The sequence below is a fragment of the Lampris incognitus genome, chromosome 1, assembly GCF_029633865.1.
Source record: "Lampris incognitus isolate fLamInc1 chromosome 1, fLamInc1.hap2, whole genome shotgun sequence".
In the NCBI taxonomy this organism is placed as follows: Eukaryota; Metazoa; Chordata; class Actinopteri; order Lampriformes; family Lampridae; genus Lampris; species Lampris incognitus.
This window is the reverse complement of record NC_079211.1, coordinates 62084088-62102556: the sequence shown is the minus strand read 5'-3', so window position 1 is coordinate 62102556 and position 18469 is coordinate 62084088.

Sequence of the window (18469 nt, the reverse complement as noted above, 5' to 3'; positions counted from 1 at the left end):
GCTGTACTTACTCTCACAACACGTTACAACTATATTAGTTAGCATGAAGAACTGCCATTACGGTAAACAGTTCACTGTACTTACTTTCATACATGTTACAACTATATGAGTTAGCCTGAACAACTGCCATTACGGTAAACAGTTCACTGTACTTTCTCTCACACACGTTACAACTATATGAGTTAGCATGAACAACTACCATTACGGTAAACAGTTCGCTGTACTTACTCTCACACACGTTACAACTATATGAGTTAGCATGAACAACTGCCATTACGGTAAACAGTTCACTGTACTTACTCACACAACACGTTACAACTACATGAGTTAGCATGAACAACTGCCATTACGGTAAACAGTTCGCTGTACTTACTCTCACACACGTTACAACTATATGAGTTAGCATGAACAACTGCCATTACGGTAAAGAGTTCACTGTACTTCCTCTCACACATGTTACAACTATATGAGTTAGGAGGAACAACTGCCATTACGTTAAACAGTTCACTCTACTTACTCTCATACATGTTACAACTATATGAGTTAGCATGAACAACTGCCATTACGGTAAACAGTTCACTGTACTTACTCTCACAACACATTACAACTATATGAGTTAGCATGAACAACTGCCATTACGGTAAACAGTTCACTGTACTTACTCACACAACACGTTACAACTACATGAGTTAGCATGAACAACTGCCATTACGGTAAACAGTTCGCTGTACTTACTCTCACAACACGTTACAACTATATTAGTTAGCATGAAGAACTGCCATTGGGGTAAACAGTTCACTGTACTTACTTTCATACATGTTACAACTATATGAGTTAGCCTGAACAACTGCCATTACGGTAAACAGTTCACTGTACTTTCTCTCACACACGTTACAACTATATGAGTTAGCAAGAACAACTACCATTACGGTAAACAGTTCACTGTACTTACGCTCATACACGTTACACCTATATGAGTTAGCATGAACAACTGCCATTACGGTAAACAGTTCACTGTACTTACTCTCATACATGTTACAACTATATGAGTTAGCATGAACAACTGCAATTATGGTAAACAGTTCACTGTACTTACGCTCACAATGCGTTACAACTATATGAGTTAGCCTGAACAACTGCCATTACGATAAACCGTTCACTGTACTTACTCTCACACACGTTACAACTATATGAGTTAGCATGAACAACTGCCATTACGGTAAAGAGTTCACTGTACTTCCTCTCACACATGTTACAACTATATGAGTTAGGAGGAACAACTGCCATTACGTTAAACAGTTCACTCTACTTAATCTCATACATTTTACAACTATATGAATTAGCATGAACAACTGCCCTTATGGTAAACAGCTCGCTGTACTTACTCTCACACACGTTACAACTATATGAGTTAGCATGAGCAACTGCCATTACGGTAAACAGTTCACTGTACTTTCTCTCACACACGTTACACCTATATGAGTTAGCATGAACAACTGCCATTACGGTAAACAGTTCACTGTACTTACTCTCATACATGTTACAACTATATGAGTTAGCATGAACAACTGCAATTACGGTAAACAATTCACTGTACTTACGCTCACAATGCGTTACAACTATATGAGTTAGCCTGAACAACTGCCATTACGATAAACCGTTCACTGTACTTACTCTCACACACGTTACAACTATATGAATTAGCATGAACAACTGCCATTACGGTAAAGAGTTCACTGTACTTCCTCTCACACATGTTACAACTATATGAGTTAGGAGGAACAACTGCCATTACGTTAAACAGTTCACTCTACTTACTCTCATACATTTTACAACTATATGAATTAGCATGAACAACTGCCCTTATGGTAAACAGCTCGCTGTACTTACTCTCACACACGTTACAACTATATGAGTTAGCATGAACAACTGCCATTACGGTAAACAGTTCACTGTACTTACGCTCACAACGCGTTACAACTATATGAGTTAGCCTGAACAACTGCCATTACGATAAACCGTTCACTGTACTTACTCTCACACACGTTACAACTATATGAGTTAGCATGAACAACTGCCATTACGGTAAAGAGTTCACTGTACTTCCTCTCACACATGTTACAACTATATGAGTTAGGAGGAAAAACTGCCATTACGTTAAACAGTTCACTCTACTTACTCTCATACATGTTACAACTATATGAGTTAGCATGAACAACTGCCATTACGGTAAACAGTTCACTGTACTTACTCTCACAACACATTAAAACTATATGAGTTAGCATGAACAACTGCCATTACGGTAAACAGTTCACTGTACTTACTCACACAACACGTTACAACTACATGAGTTAGCATGAACAACTGCCATTACGGTAAACAGTTCGCTGTACTTTCTCTCACAACACGTTACAACTATATTAGTTAGCATGAACAACTGCCATTACGGTAAACAGTTCACTCTACTTACTTTCATACATGTTACAACTATATGAGTTAGCCTGAACAACTGCCATTACGGTAAACAGTTCACTGTACTTTCTCTCACACACGTTACAACTATATGAGTTAGCATGAACAACTACCATTACGGTAAACAGTTCACTGTACTTACGCTCATACACGTTACACCTATATGAGTTAGCATGAACAACTGCCATTACCGCAAACAATTCACTGTACTTACTCTCATACATGTTACAACTATATGAGTTAGCATGAACAACTGCAATTACAGTAAACAGTTCACTGTACTTACGCTCACAATGCGTTACAACTATATGAGTTAGCCTGAACAACTGCCATTACGGTAAACCGTTCACTGTACTTACTATCACACACGTTACAACTATATGAGTTAGCATGAACAACTGCCATTACGGTAAAGTGTTCACTGTACTTACTCTCACACATGTTACAACTATATGAGTTAGGAGGAACAACTGCCATTACGTTAAACAGTTCACTCTACTTACTTTCATACATGTTACAACTATATGAGTTAGCATGAACAACTGCAATTACGGTAAACAGTTCACTGTACCTACCCTCACAACGCGTTACAACTATATGAGTTAGCCTGAACAACTGCCATTACGATAAACCGTTCACTGTACTTACTCTCATACATGTTACAACTATATGAGTTAGCCTGAACAACTGCCATTACGATAAACCGTTCACTGTACTTACTCTCACACACGTTACAACTATATGAGTTAGCATGAACAACTGCCATTACGGTAAAGAGTTCACTGTACTTCCTCTCACACATGTTACAACTATATGAGTTAGGAGGAACAACTGCCATTACGTTAAACAGTTCACTCTACTTAATCTCATACATTTTACAACTATATGAATTAGCATGAACAACTGCCCTTATGGTAAACAGCTCGCTGTACTTACTCTCACACACGTTACAACTATATGAGTTAGCATGAGCAACTACCCTTACGGTAAACAGTTCGCTGTACTTACTCTCACACACGTTACAACTATATGAGTTAGCATGAACAAGTGCCATTATGGTAAACAGTTCGCTGTACTTACTCTCAGACATGTTACAACTATATGAGTTAGCATGAACAACTGCCATTACGGTAAACAGTTCACTGTACTTTCTCTCACACACGTTACAACTATATGAGTTAGCATGAACAACTACCACTACAGTAAACAGTTCACTGTACTTACGCTCATACACGTTACACCTATATGAGTTAGCATGAACAACTGCCATTACGGTAAACAGTTCACTGTACTTACTCTCATACATGTTACAACTATATGAGTTAGCATGAACAACTGCAATTACGGTAAACAGTTCACTGTACCTACCCTCACAACGCGTTACAACTATATGAGTTAGCCTGAACAACTGCCATTACGATAAACCGTTCACTGTACTTACTCTCATACATGTTACAACTATATGAGTTAGCCTGAACAACTGCCATTACGATAAACCGTTCACTGTACTTACTCTCACACACGTTACAACTATATGAGTTAGCATGAACAACTGCCATTACGGTAAAGAGTTCACTGTACTTCCTCTCACACATGTTACAACTATATGAGTTAGGAGGAACAACTGCCATTACGTTAAACAGTTCACTCTACTTAATCTCATACATTTTACAACTATATGAATTAGCATGAACAACTGCCCTTATGGTAAACAGCTCGCTGTACTTACTCTCACACACGTTACAACTATATGAGTTAGCATGAGCAACTGCCCTTACGGTAAACAGTTCGCTGTACTTACTCTCACACACGTTACAACTATATGAGTTAGCATGAACAAGTGCCATTATGGTAAACAGTTCGCTGTACTTACTCTCAGACATGTTACAACTATATGAGTTAGCATGAACAACTGCCATTACGGTAAACAGTTCACTGTACTTTCTCTCACACACGTTACAACTATATGAGTTAGCATGAACAACTACCACTACAGTAAACAGTTCACTGTACTTACGCTCATACACGTTACACCTATATGAGTTAGCATGAACAACTGCCATTACGGTAAACAGTTCACTGTACTTACTCTCATACATGTTACAACTATATGAGTTAGCATGAACAACTGCAATTACGGTAAACAATTCACTGTACTTACGCTCACAATGCGGTACAACTATATGAGTTAGCCTGAACAACTGCCATTACGATAAACCGTTCACTGTACTTACTCTCACACACGTTACAACTATATGAATTAGCATGAACAACTGCCATTACGGTAAAGAGTTCACTGTACTTCCTCTCACACATGTTACAACTATATGAGTTAGGAGGAACAACTGCCATTACGTTAAACAGTTCACTCTACTTACTCTCATACATTTTACAACTATATGAATTAGCATGAACAACTGCCCTTATGGTAAACAGCTCGCTGTACTTACTCTCACACACGTTACAACTATATGAGTTAGCATGAACAACTGCCATTACGGTAAACAGTTCACTGTACTTACGCTCACAACGCGTTACAACTATATGAGTTAGCCTGAACAACTGCCATTACGATAAACCGTTCACTGTACTTACTCTCACACACGTTACAACTATATGAGTTAGCATGAACAACTGCCATTACGGTAAAGAGTTCACTGTACTTCCTCTCACACATGTTACAACTATATGAGTTAGGAATAACAACTGCCATTACGTTAAACAGTTCACTCTACTTACTCTCATACATGTTACAACTATATGAGTTAGCATGAACAACTGCCATTACGGTAAACAGTTCACTGTACTTACTCACACAACACGTTACAACTACATGAGTTAGCATGAACAACTGCCATTACGGTAAACAGTTCGCTGTACTTACTCTCACACACGTTGCAACTATATGAGTTAGCAAGAACAACTGCCATTACGGTAAAGAGTTCACTGTACTTCCTCTCACACATGTTACAACTATATGAGTTAGGAGGAACAACTGCCATTACGTTAAACAGTTCACTCTACTTACTCTCATACATGTTACAACTATATGAGTTAGCATGAACAACTGCCATTACGGTAAACAGTTCACTGTACTTACTCTCACAACACATTACAACTATATGAGTTAGCATGAACAACTGCCATTACGGTAAACAGTTCACTGTACTTACTCACACAACACGTTACAACTACATGAGTTAGCATGAACAACTGCCATTACGGTAAACAGTTCGCTGTACTTACTCTCACAACACGTTACAACTATATTAGTTAGCATGAATAACTGCCATTACGGTAAACAGTTCACTGTACTTACTTTCATACATGCTACAACTATATGAGTTAGCCTGAACAACTGCCATTACGGTAAACAGTTCACTGTACTTTCTCTCACACACGTTACAACTATATGAGTTAGCCTGAACAACTGCCATTACGGTAAACAGTTCACTGTACTTTCTCTCACACACGTTACAACTATATGAGTTAGCATGAACAACTACCATTACGGTAAACAGTTCACTGTACTTACACTCATACACGTTACACCTATATGAGTTAGCATGAACAACTGCCATTACGGTAAACAGTTCGCTGTACTTACTGTCACACACGTTACAACTATATGAGTTAGCATGAACAACTGCCATTACGGTAAAGAGTTCACTGTACTTCCTCTCAGACATGTTACAACTATATGAGTTAGAAGGAACAACTGACATTACGGTAAACAGTTAACTCTACTTACTCTCATACATGTTACAACTCTATGAGCTAGCATGAACAACTGCCATTATGGTAAACAGTTCACTGTACTTACTCTCACAACACATTACAACTATATGAGTTAGCATGAACAACTACCATTACGGTAAACAGTTCACTGTACTTACGCTCATACACGTTACACCTATATGAGTTAGCATGAACAACTGCCATTACGGTAAACAGTTCACTGTACTTACTCTCATACATGTTACAACTATATGAGTTAGCATGAACAACTGCAATTACGGTAAACAGTTCACTGTACTTACGCTCACAATGCGTTACAACTATATGAGTTAGCCTGAACAACTGCCATTACGATAAACCGTTCACTGTACTTACTCTCACACACGTTACAACTATATGAGTTAGCATGAACAACTGCCATTACGGTAAAGAGTTCGCTATACTTACTCTCACAACACGTTACAACTATATTAGTTAGCATGAAGAACTGCCATTACGGTAAACAGTTCACTGTACTTACTTTCATACATGTTACAACTATATGAGTTAGCCTGAACAACTGCCATTACGGTAAACAGTTCACTGTACTTTCTCTCACACACGTTACAACTATATGAGTTAGCATGAACAACTGCCATTACGGTAAACAGTTCACTGTACTTACGCTCATACACGTTACACCTATATGAGATAGCATGAACAACTGCCATTACGGTAAACAGTTCACTGTACTTACTCTCATACATGTTACAACTATATGAGTTAGCATGAACAACTGCAAATACGGTAAACAGTTCACTGTACTTACACTCACAATGCGTTACAACTATATGCGTTAGCCTGAACAACTGCCATTACGATAAACCGTTCACTGTACTTACTCTCACACACGTTACAACTATATGAGTTAGCATGAAAAACTGCCATTACGGTAAAGAGTTCACTGTACTTCCTCTCACACATGTTACAACTATATGAGTTAGGAGGAACAACTGCCATTACGTTAAACAGTTCACTCTACTTACTCTCATACATGTTACAACTATATGAGTTAGCATGAACAACTGCCATTACGGTAAACAGTTCACTGTACTTACTCTCACAACACATTACAACTATATGAGTTAGCATGAACAACTGCCATTACGGTAAACAGTTCACTGTACTTACTCACACAACACGTTACAACTACATGAGTTAGCATGAACAACTGCCATTACGGTAAACAGTTCGCTGTACTTACTCTCACACACGTTACAACTATATGAGTTAGCATGAACAACTGCCATTACGGTAAAGAGTTCACTGTACTTCCTCTCACATATGTTACAACTATATGAGTTAGGAGGAACAACTGCCATTACGTTAAACAGTTCACTCTACTTACTCTCATACATGTTACAACTATATGAGTTAGCATGAACAACTGCCATTACGGTAAACAGTTCACTGTACTTACTCTCACAACACATTACAACTATATGAGTTAGCATGAACAACTGCCATTACGGTAAACAGTTCACTGTACTTACTCACACAACACGTTACAACTACATGAGTTAGCATGAACAACTGCCATTACGGTAAACAGTTCGCTGTACTTACTCTCACAACACGTTACAACTATATTAGTTAGCATGAAGAACTGCCATTACGGTAAACAGTTCACTGTACTTACTTTCATACATGTTACAACTATATGAGTTAGCCTGAACAACTGCCATTACGGTAAACAGTTCACTGTACTTACTCTCACACACGTTACAACTATATGAGTTAGCATGAACAACTACCATTACGGTAAACAGTTCGCTGCACTTACTCTCACACACGTTACAACTATATGAGTTAGCATGAACAAGTGCCATTACGGTAAACAGTTCGCTGTACTTAATCTCAGACATGTTACAACTATATGAGTTAGCATGAACAACTGCCATTACGGTAAACAGTTCGCTGTACTTACTCTCACACACGTTACAACTATATGAGTTAGCATGAACAACTGCCATTACGGTAAAGAGTTCACTGTACTTCCTCTCACACATGTTACAACTATATGAGTTAGGAGGAACAACTGCCATTACGTTAAACAGTTCACTCTACTTACTCTCATACATGTTACAACTATATGAGTTAGCATGAACAACTACCATTACGGTAAACAGTTCACTGTACTTACTCTCACAACACATTACAACTATATGAGTTAGCATGAACAACTGCCATTACGGTAAACAGTTCACTCTACTTACTCTCACACACATTACAACTATATTATTTAGCATGAAAAACTGCCATTACGGTAAACAGTTCACTGTATTTACTCTCACAACACGTTACAACTATATGAGTTAGCATGAACAACTACCATTACGGTAAACAGTTCGCTGTACTTACTCTCACACACGTTACAACTATATGAGTTAGCATGAACAACTGCCATTACGGTAAACAGTTCACTGTACTTACTCACACAACACGTTACAACTACATGAGTTAGCATGAACAACTGCCATTACGGTAAACAGTTCGCTGTACTTACTCTCACACACGTTACAACTATATGAGTTAGCATGAACAACTGCCATTACGGTAAAGAGTTCACTGTACTTCCTCTCACACATGTTACAACTATATGAGTTAGGAGGAACAACTGCCATTACGTTAAACAGTTCACTCTACTTACTCTCATACATGTTACAACTATATGAGTTAGCATGAACAACTGCCATTACGGTAAACAGTTCACTGTACTTACTCTCACAACACATTACAACTATATGAGTTAGCATGAACAACTGCCATTACGGTAAACAGTTCACTGTACTTACTCACACAACACGTTACAACTACATGAGTTAGCATGAACAACTGCCATTACGGTAAACAGTTCGCTGTACTTACTCTCACAACACGTTACAACTATATTAGTTAGCATGAAGAACTGCCATTGGGGTAAACAGTTCACTGTACTTACTTTCATACATGTTACAACTATATGAGTTAGCCTGAACAACTGCCATTACGGTAAACAGTTCACTGTACTTTCTCTCACACACGTTACAACTATATGAGTTAGCAAGAACAACTACCATTACGGTAAACAGTTCACTGTACTTACGCTCATACACGTTACACCTATATGAGTTAGCATGAACAACTGCCATTACGGTAAACAGTTCACTGTACTTACTCTCATACATGTTACAACTATATGAGTTAGCATGAACAACTGCAATTATGGTAAACAGTTCACTGTACTTACGCTCACAATGCGTTACAACTATATGAGTTAGCCTGAACAACTGCCATTACGATAAACCGTTCACTGTACTTACTCTCACACACGTTACAACTATATGAGTTAGCATGAACAACTGCCATTACGGTAAAGAGTTCACTGTACTTCCTCTCACACATGTTACAACTATATGAGTTAGGAGGAACAACTGCCATTACGTTAAACAGTTCACTCTACTTAATCTCATACATTTTACAACTATATGAATTAGCATGAACAACTGTCCTTATGGTAAACAGCTCGCTGTACTTACTCTCACACACGTTACAACTATATGAGTTAGCATGAGCAACTGCCATTACGGTAAACAGTTCACTGTACTTTCTCTCACACACGTTACACCTATATGAGTTAGCATGAACAACTGCCATTACGGTAAACAGTTCACTGTACTTACTCTCATACATGTTACAACTATATGAGTTAGCATGAACAACTGCAATTACGGTAAACAATTCACTGTACTTACGCTCACAATGCGTTACAACTATATGAGTTAGCCTGAACAACTGCCATTACGATAAACCGTTCACTGTACTTACTCTCACACACGTTACAACTATATGAATTAGCATGAACAACTGCCATTACGGTAAAGAGTTCACTGTACTTCCTCTCACACATGTTACAACTATATGAGTTAGGAGGAACAACTGCCATTACGTTAAACAGTTCACTCTACTTACTCTCATACATTTTACAACTATATGAATTAGCATGAACAACTGCCCTTATGGTAAACAGCTCGCTGTACTTACTCTCACACACGGTACAACTATATGAGTTAGCATGAACAACTGCCATTACGGTGAACAGTTCACTGTACTTACGCTCACAACGCGTTACAACTATATGAGTTAGCCTGAACAACTGCCATTACGATAAACCGTTCACTGTACTTACTCTCACACACGTTACAACTATATGAGTTAGCATGAACAACTGCCATTACGGTAAAGAGTTCACTGTACTTCCTCTCACACATGTTACAACTATATGAGTTAGGAGGAAAAACTGCCATTACGTTAAACAGTTCACTCTACTTACTCTCATACATGTTACAACTATATGAGTTAGCATGAACAACTGCCATTACGGTAAACAGTTCACTGTACTTACTCTCACAACACATTAAAACTATATGAGTTAGCATGAACAACTGCCATTACGGTAAACAGTTCACTGTACTTACTTTCATACATGTTACAACTATATGAGTTAGCCTGAACAACTGCCATTACGGTAAACAGTTCACTGTACTTTCTCTCACACACGTTACAAATATATGAGTTAGCATGAACAACTACCATTACGGTAAACAGTTCACTGTACTTACGCTCATACACGTTACACCTATATGAGTTAGCATGAACAACTGCCATTACCGCAAACAATTCACTGTACTTACTCTCATACATGTTACAACTATATGAGTTAGGAGGAACAACTGCCATTACGTTAAACAGTTCACTCTACTTACTCTCATACATGTTACAACTATATGAGTTAGCATGAACAACTGCCATTACGGTAAACAGTTCACTGTACTTACTCTCACAACACATTACAACTATATGAGTTAGCATGAACAACTGCCATTACGGTAAACAGTTCACTGTACTTACTCACACAACACGTTACAACTACATGAGTTAGCATGAACAACTGCCATTACGGTAAACAGTTCGCTGTACTTACTCTCACAACACGTTACAACTATATTAGTTAGCATGAAGAACTGCCATTGGGGTAAACAGTTCACTGTACTTACTTTCATACATGTTACAACTATATGAGTTAGCCTGAACAACTGCCATTACGGTAAACAGTTCACTGTACTTTCTCTCACACACGTTACAACTATATGAGTTAGCAAGAACAACTACCATTACGGTAAACAGTTCACTGTACTTACGCTCATACACGTTACACCTATATGAGTTAGCATGAACAACTGCCATTACGGTAAACAGTTCACTGTACTTACTCTCATACATGTTACAACTATATGAGTTAGCATGAACAACTGCAATTATGGTAAACAGTTCACTGTACTTACGCTCACAATGCGTTACAACTATATGAGTTAGCCTGAACAACTGCCATTACGATAAACCGTTCACTGTACTTACTCTCACACACGTTACAACTATATGAGTTAGCATGAACAACTGCCATTACGGTAAAGAGTTCACTGTACTTCCTCTCACACATGTTACAACTATATGAGTTAGTAGGAACAACTGCCATTACGTTAAACAGTTCACTCTACTTAATCTCATACATTTTACAACTATATGAATTAGCATGAACAACTGTCCTTATGGTAAACAGCTCGCTGTACTTACTCTCACACACGTTACAACTATATGAGTTAGCATGAGCAACTGCCATTACGGTAAACAGTTCACTGTACTTTCTCTCACACACGTTACACCTATATGAGTTAGCATGAACAACTGCCATTACGGTAAACAGTTCACTGTACTTACTCTCATACATGTTACAACTATATGAGTTAGCATGAACAACTGCAATTACGGTAAACAATTCACTGTACTTACGCTCACAATGCGTTACAACTATATGAGTTAGCCTGAACAACTGCCATTACGATAAACCGTTCACTGTACTTACTCTCACACACGTTACAACTATATGAATTAGCATGAACAACTGCCATTACGGTAAAGAGTTCACTGTACTTCCTCTCACACATGTTACAACTATATGAGTTAGGAGGAACAACTGCCATTACGTTAAACAGTTCACTCTACTTACTCTCATACATTTTACAACTATATGAATTAGCATGAACAACTGCCCTTATGGTAAACAGCTCGCTGTACTTACTCTCACACACGGTACAACTATATGAGTTAGCATGAACAACTGCCATTACGGTGAACAGTTCACTGTACTTACGCTCACAACGCGTTACAACTATATGAGTTAGCCTGAACAACTGCCATTACGATAAACCGTTCACTGTACTTACTCTCACACACGTTACAACTATATGAGTTAGCATGAACAACTGCCATTACGGTAAAGAGTTCACTGTACTTCCTCTCACACATGTTACAACTGTATGAGTTAGGAGGAAAAACTGCCATTACGTTAAACAGTTCACTCTACTTACTCTCATACATGTTACAACTATATGAGTTAGCATGAACAACTGCCATTACGGTAAACAGTTCACTGTACTTACTCTCACAACACATTAAAACTATATGAGTTAGCATGAACAACTGCCATTACGGTAAACAGTTCACTGTACTTACTTTCATACATGTTACAACTATATGAGTTAGCCTGAACAACTGCCATCACGGTAAACAGTTCACTGTACTTTCTCTCACACACGTTACAACTATATGAGTTAGCATGAACAACTACCATTACGGTAAACAGTTCACTGTACTTACGCTCATACACGTTACACCTATATGAGTTAGCATGAACAACTGCCATTACCGCAAACAATTCACTGTACTTACTCTCATACATGTTACAACTATATGAGTTAGCATGAACAACTGCAATTACGGTAAACAGTTCACTGTACTTACGCTCACAATGCGTTACAACTATATGAGTTAGCCTGAACAACTGCCATTACGGTAAACCGTTCACTGTACTTACTATCACACACGTTACAACTATATGAGTTAGCATGAACAACTGCCATTACGGTAAAGTGTTCACTGTACTTCCTCTCACACATGTTACAACTATATGAGTTAGGAGGAACAACTGCCATTACGTTAAACAGTTCATTCTACTTACTTTCATACATGTTACAACTATATGAGTTAGCATGAACAACTGCAATTACGGTAAACAGTTCACTGTACCTACCCTCACAACGCGTTACAACTATATGAGTTAGCCTGAACAACTGCCATTACGATAAACCGTTCACTGTACTTACTCTCATACATGTTACAACTATATGAGTTAGCATGAACAACTGCCATTACGGTAAACAGTTCACTCTACTTACTCTCACACACATTACAACTATATTATTTAGCATGAACAACTGCCATAACGGTAAACAGTTCACTGTACTTTCTCTCACACACGTTACAACTATATGAGTTAGCATGAACAACTACCATCACGGTAAACAGTTCACTGTACTTACGCTCATACACGTAACACCTATATGAGTTAGCATGAACAACTGCCATTACGGTAAACCGTTCAATGTAATTAGGATCACACACGTTACATATATATGAGTTAGCATGAACAACTGCAATTACGGTAAACAGTTCACTGTACTTACGCTTACAACGCGTTACAACTATATGAGTTAGCCTGAACAACTGCCATTACGATAAACCGTTCACTGTACTTACTCTCACACACGTTACAACTATATGAGCTAGCATGAACAACTGCCATTACGGTAAAGAGTTCACTGTACTTCCTCTCACACATGTTACAACTATATGAGTTAGGAGGAACAACTGCCATTACATTAAACAGTTCACTCTACTTACTCTCATACATGTTACAACTATATGAGTTAGCATGAACAACTGCCATTACGGTAAACAGTTCACTGTACTTACTCTCACAACACATTATAACTATATGAGTTAGCATGAACAACTGCCATTACGGTAAACAGTTCACTGTACTTACTCACACAACACGTTACAACTACATGAGTTAGCATGAACAACTGCCATTACGGTAAACAGTTCGCTGTACTTACTCTCAAACACGTTACAACTATATGAGTTAGCATGAACAACTGCCATTACGGTAAAGAGTTCACTGTACTTCCTCTCACACATGTTACAACTATATGAGTTAGCATGAACAACTGCCATTACGGTAAACAGTTCACTGTAATTCCTCTCACACATGTTACAACTATATGAGTTAGGAGGAACAACTGCCATTACGTTAAACAGTTTACTCTACTTAATCTCATACATTTTACAACTATATGAATTAGCATGAACAACTGCCCTTATGGTAAACAGCTCGCTGTACTTACTCTCACACACGTTACAACTATATGAGTTAGCATGAGCAACTGCCCTTACGGTAAACAGTTCGCTGTACTTACTCTCACACACGTTACAACTATATGAGTTAGCATGAACAAGTGCCATTATGGTAAACAGTTCGCTGTACTTACTCTCAGACATGTTACAACTATATGAGTTAGCATGAACAACTGCCATTACGGTAAACAGTTCACTGTACTTTCTCTCACACACGTTACAACTATATGAGTTAGCATGAACAACTACCACTACAGTAAACAGTTCACTGTACTTACGCTCATACACGTTACACCTATATGAGTTAGCATGAACAACTGCCATTACGGTAAACAGTTCACTGTACTTACTCTCATACATGTTACAACTATATGAGTTAGCATGAACAACTGCAATTACGGTAAACAATTCACTGTACTTACGCTCACAATGCGTTACAACTATATGAGTTAGCCTGAACAACTGCCATTACGATAAACCGTTCACTGTACTTACTCTCACACACGTTACAACTATATGAATTAGCATGAACAACTGCCATTACGGTAAAGAGTTCACTGTACTTCCTCTCACACATGTTACAACTATATGAGTTAGGAGTAAAAACTGCCATTACGTTAAACAGTTCACTCTACTTACTCTCATACATGTTACAACTATATGAGTTAGCATGAACAACTGCAATTACGGTAAACAGTTCACTGTACTTACGCTCACAATGCGTTACAACTATATGAGTTAGCCTGAACAACTGCCATTACGGTAAACCGTTCACTGTACTTACTATCACACACGTTACAACTATATGAGTTAGCATGAACAACTGCCATTACGGTAAAGTGTTCACTGTACTTACTCTCATACATGTTACAACTATATGAGTTAGCATGAACAACTGCCATTACGGTAAACAGTTCACTCTACTTACTCTCACACACATTACAACTATATTATTTAGCATGAACAACTGCCATTACGGTAAACAGTTCACTGTACTTTCTCTCACACACGTTACAACTATATGAGTTAGCATGAACAACTACCATCACGGTAAACAGTTCACTGTACTTACGCTCATACACGTAACACCTATATGAGTTAGCATGAACAACTGCCATTACGGTAAACCGTTCAATGTAATTAGGATCACACACGTTACATATATATGAGTTAGCATGAACAACTGCAATTACGGTAAACAGTTCACTGTACTTACGCTTACAACGCGTTACAACTATATGAGTTAGCCTGAACAACTGCCATTACGATAAACCGTTCACTGTACTTACTCTCACACACGTTACAACTATATGAGCTAGCATGAACAACTGCCATTACGGTAAAGAGTTCACTGTACTTCCTCTCACACATGTTACAACTATATGAGTTAGGAGGAACAACTGCCATTACATTAAACAGTTCACTCTACTTACTCTCATACATGTTACAACTATATGAGTTAGCATGAACAACTGCCATTACGGTAAACAGTTCACTGTACTTACTCTCACAACACATTATAACTATATGAGTTAGCATGAACAACTGCCATTACGGTAAACAGTTCACTGTACTTACTCACACAACACGTTACAACTACATGAGTTAGCATGAACAACTGCCATTACGGTAAACAGTTCGCTGTACTTACTCTCAAACACGTTACAACTATATGAGTTAGCATGAACAACTGCCATTACGGTAAAGAGTTCACTGTACTTCCTCTCACACATGTTACAACTATATGAGTTAGCATGAACAACTGCCATTACGGTAAACAGTTCACTGTAATTCCTCTCACACATGTTACAACTATATGAGTTAGGAGGAACAACTGCCATTACGTTAAACAGTTTACTCTACTTAATCTCATACATTTTACAACTATATGAATTAGCATGAACAACTGCCCTTATGGTAAACAGCTCGCTGTACTTACTCTCACACACGTTACAACTATATGAGTTAGCATGAGCAACTGCCCTTACGGTAAACAGTTCGCTGTACTTACTCTCACACACGTTACAACTATATGAGTTAGCATGAACAAGTGCCATTATGGTAAACAGTTCGCTGTACTTACTCTCAGACATGTTACAACTATATGAGTTAGCATGAACAACTGCCATTACGGTAAACAGTTCACTGTACTTTCTCTCACACACGTTACAACTATATGAGTTAGCATGAACAACTACCACTACAGTAAACAGTTCACTGTACTTACGCTCATACACGTTACACCTATATGAGTTAGCATGAACAACTGCCATTACGGTAAACAGTTCACTGTACTTACTCTCATACATGTTACAACTATATGAGTTAGCATGAACAACTGCAATTACGGTAAACAATTCACTGTACTTACGCTCACAATGCGTTACAACTATATGAGTTAGCCTGAACAACTGCCATTACGATAAACCGTTCACTGTACTTACTCTCACACACGTTACAACTATATGAATTAGCATGAACAACTGCCATTACGGTAAAGAGTTCACTGTACTTCCTCTCACACATGTTACAACTATATGAGTTAGGAGGAAAAACTGCCATTACGTTAAACAGTTCACTCTACTTACTCTCATACATGTTACAACTATATGAGTTAGCATGAACAACTGCAATTACGGTAAACAGTTCACTGTACTTACGCTCACAATGCGTTACAACTATATGAGTTAGCCTGAACAACTGCCATTACGGTAAACCGTTCACTGTACTTACTATCACACACGTTACAACTATATGAGTTAGCATGAACAACTGCCATTACGGTAAAGTGTTCACTGTACTTCCTCTCACACATGTTACAACTATATGAGTTAGGAGGAACAACTGCCATTACGTTAAACAGTTCACTCTACTTACTTTCATACATGTTACAACTATATGAGTTAGCATGAACAACTGCAATTACGGTAAACAGTTCACTGTACCTACCCTCACAACGCGTTACAACTATATGAGTTAGCCTGAACAACTGCCATTACGATAAACCGTTCACTGTACTTACTCTCATACATGTTACAACTATATGAGTTAGCATGAACAACTGCCATTACGGTAAACAGTTCACTCTACTTACTCTCACACACATTACAACTATATTATTTAGCATGAACAACTGCCATTACGGTAAACAGTTCACTGTACTTTCTCTCACACACGTTACAACTATATGAGTTAGCATGAACAACTACCATCACGGTAAACAGTTCACTGTACTTACGCTCATACACGTAACACCTATATGAGTTAGCATGAACAACTGCCATTACGGTAAACCGTTCAATGTAATTAGGTTCACACACGTTACATATATATGAGTTAGCATGAACAACTGCAATTACGGTAAACAGTTCACTGTACTTACGCTTACAACGCGTTACAACTATATGAGTTAGCCTGAACAACTGCCATTACGATAAACTGTTCACTGTACTTACTCTCACACACGTTACAACTATATGAGTTAGCATGAACAACTGCCATTACGGTAAAGAGTTCACTGTACTTCCTCTCACACATGTTACAACTATATGAGTTAGGAGGAACAACTGCCATTACATTAAACAGTTCACTCTACTTACTCTCATACATGTTACAACTATATGAGTTAGCATGAACAACTGCCATTACGGTAAACAGTTCACTGTACTTACTCTCACAACACATTATAACTATATGAGTTAGCATGAACAACTGCCATTACGGTAAACAGTTCATTGTACTTACTCACACAACACGTTACAACTACATGAGTTAGCATGAACAACTGCCATTACGGTAAACAGTTCGCTGTACTTACTCTCAAACACGTTACAACTATATGAGTTAGCATGAACAACTGCCATTACGGTAAAGAGTTCACTGTACTTCCTCTCACACATGTTACAACTATATGAGTTAGCATGAA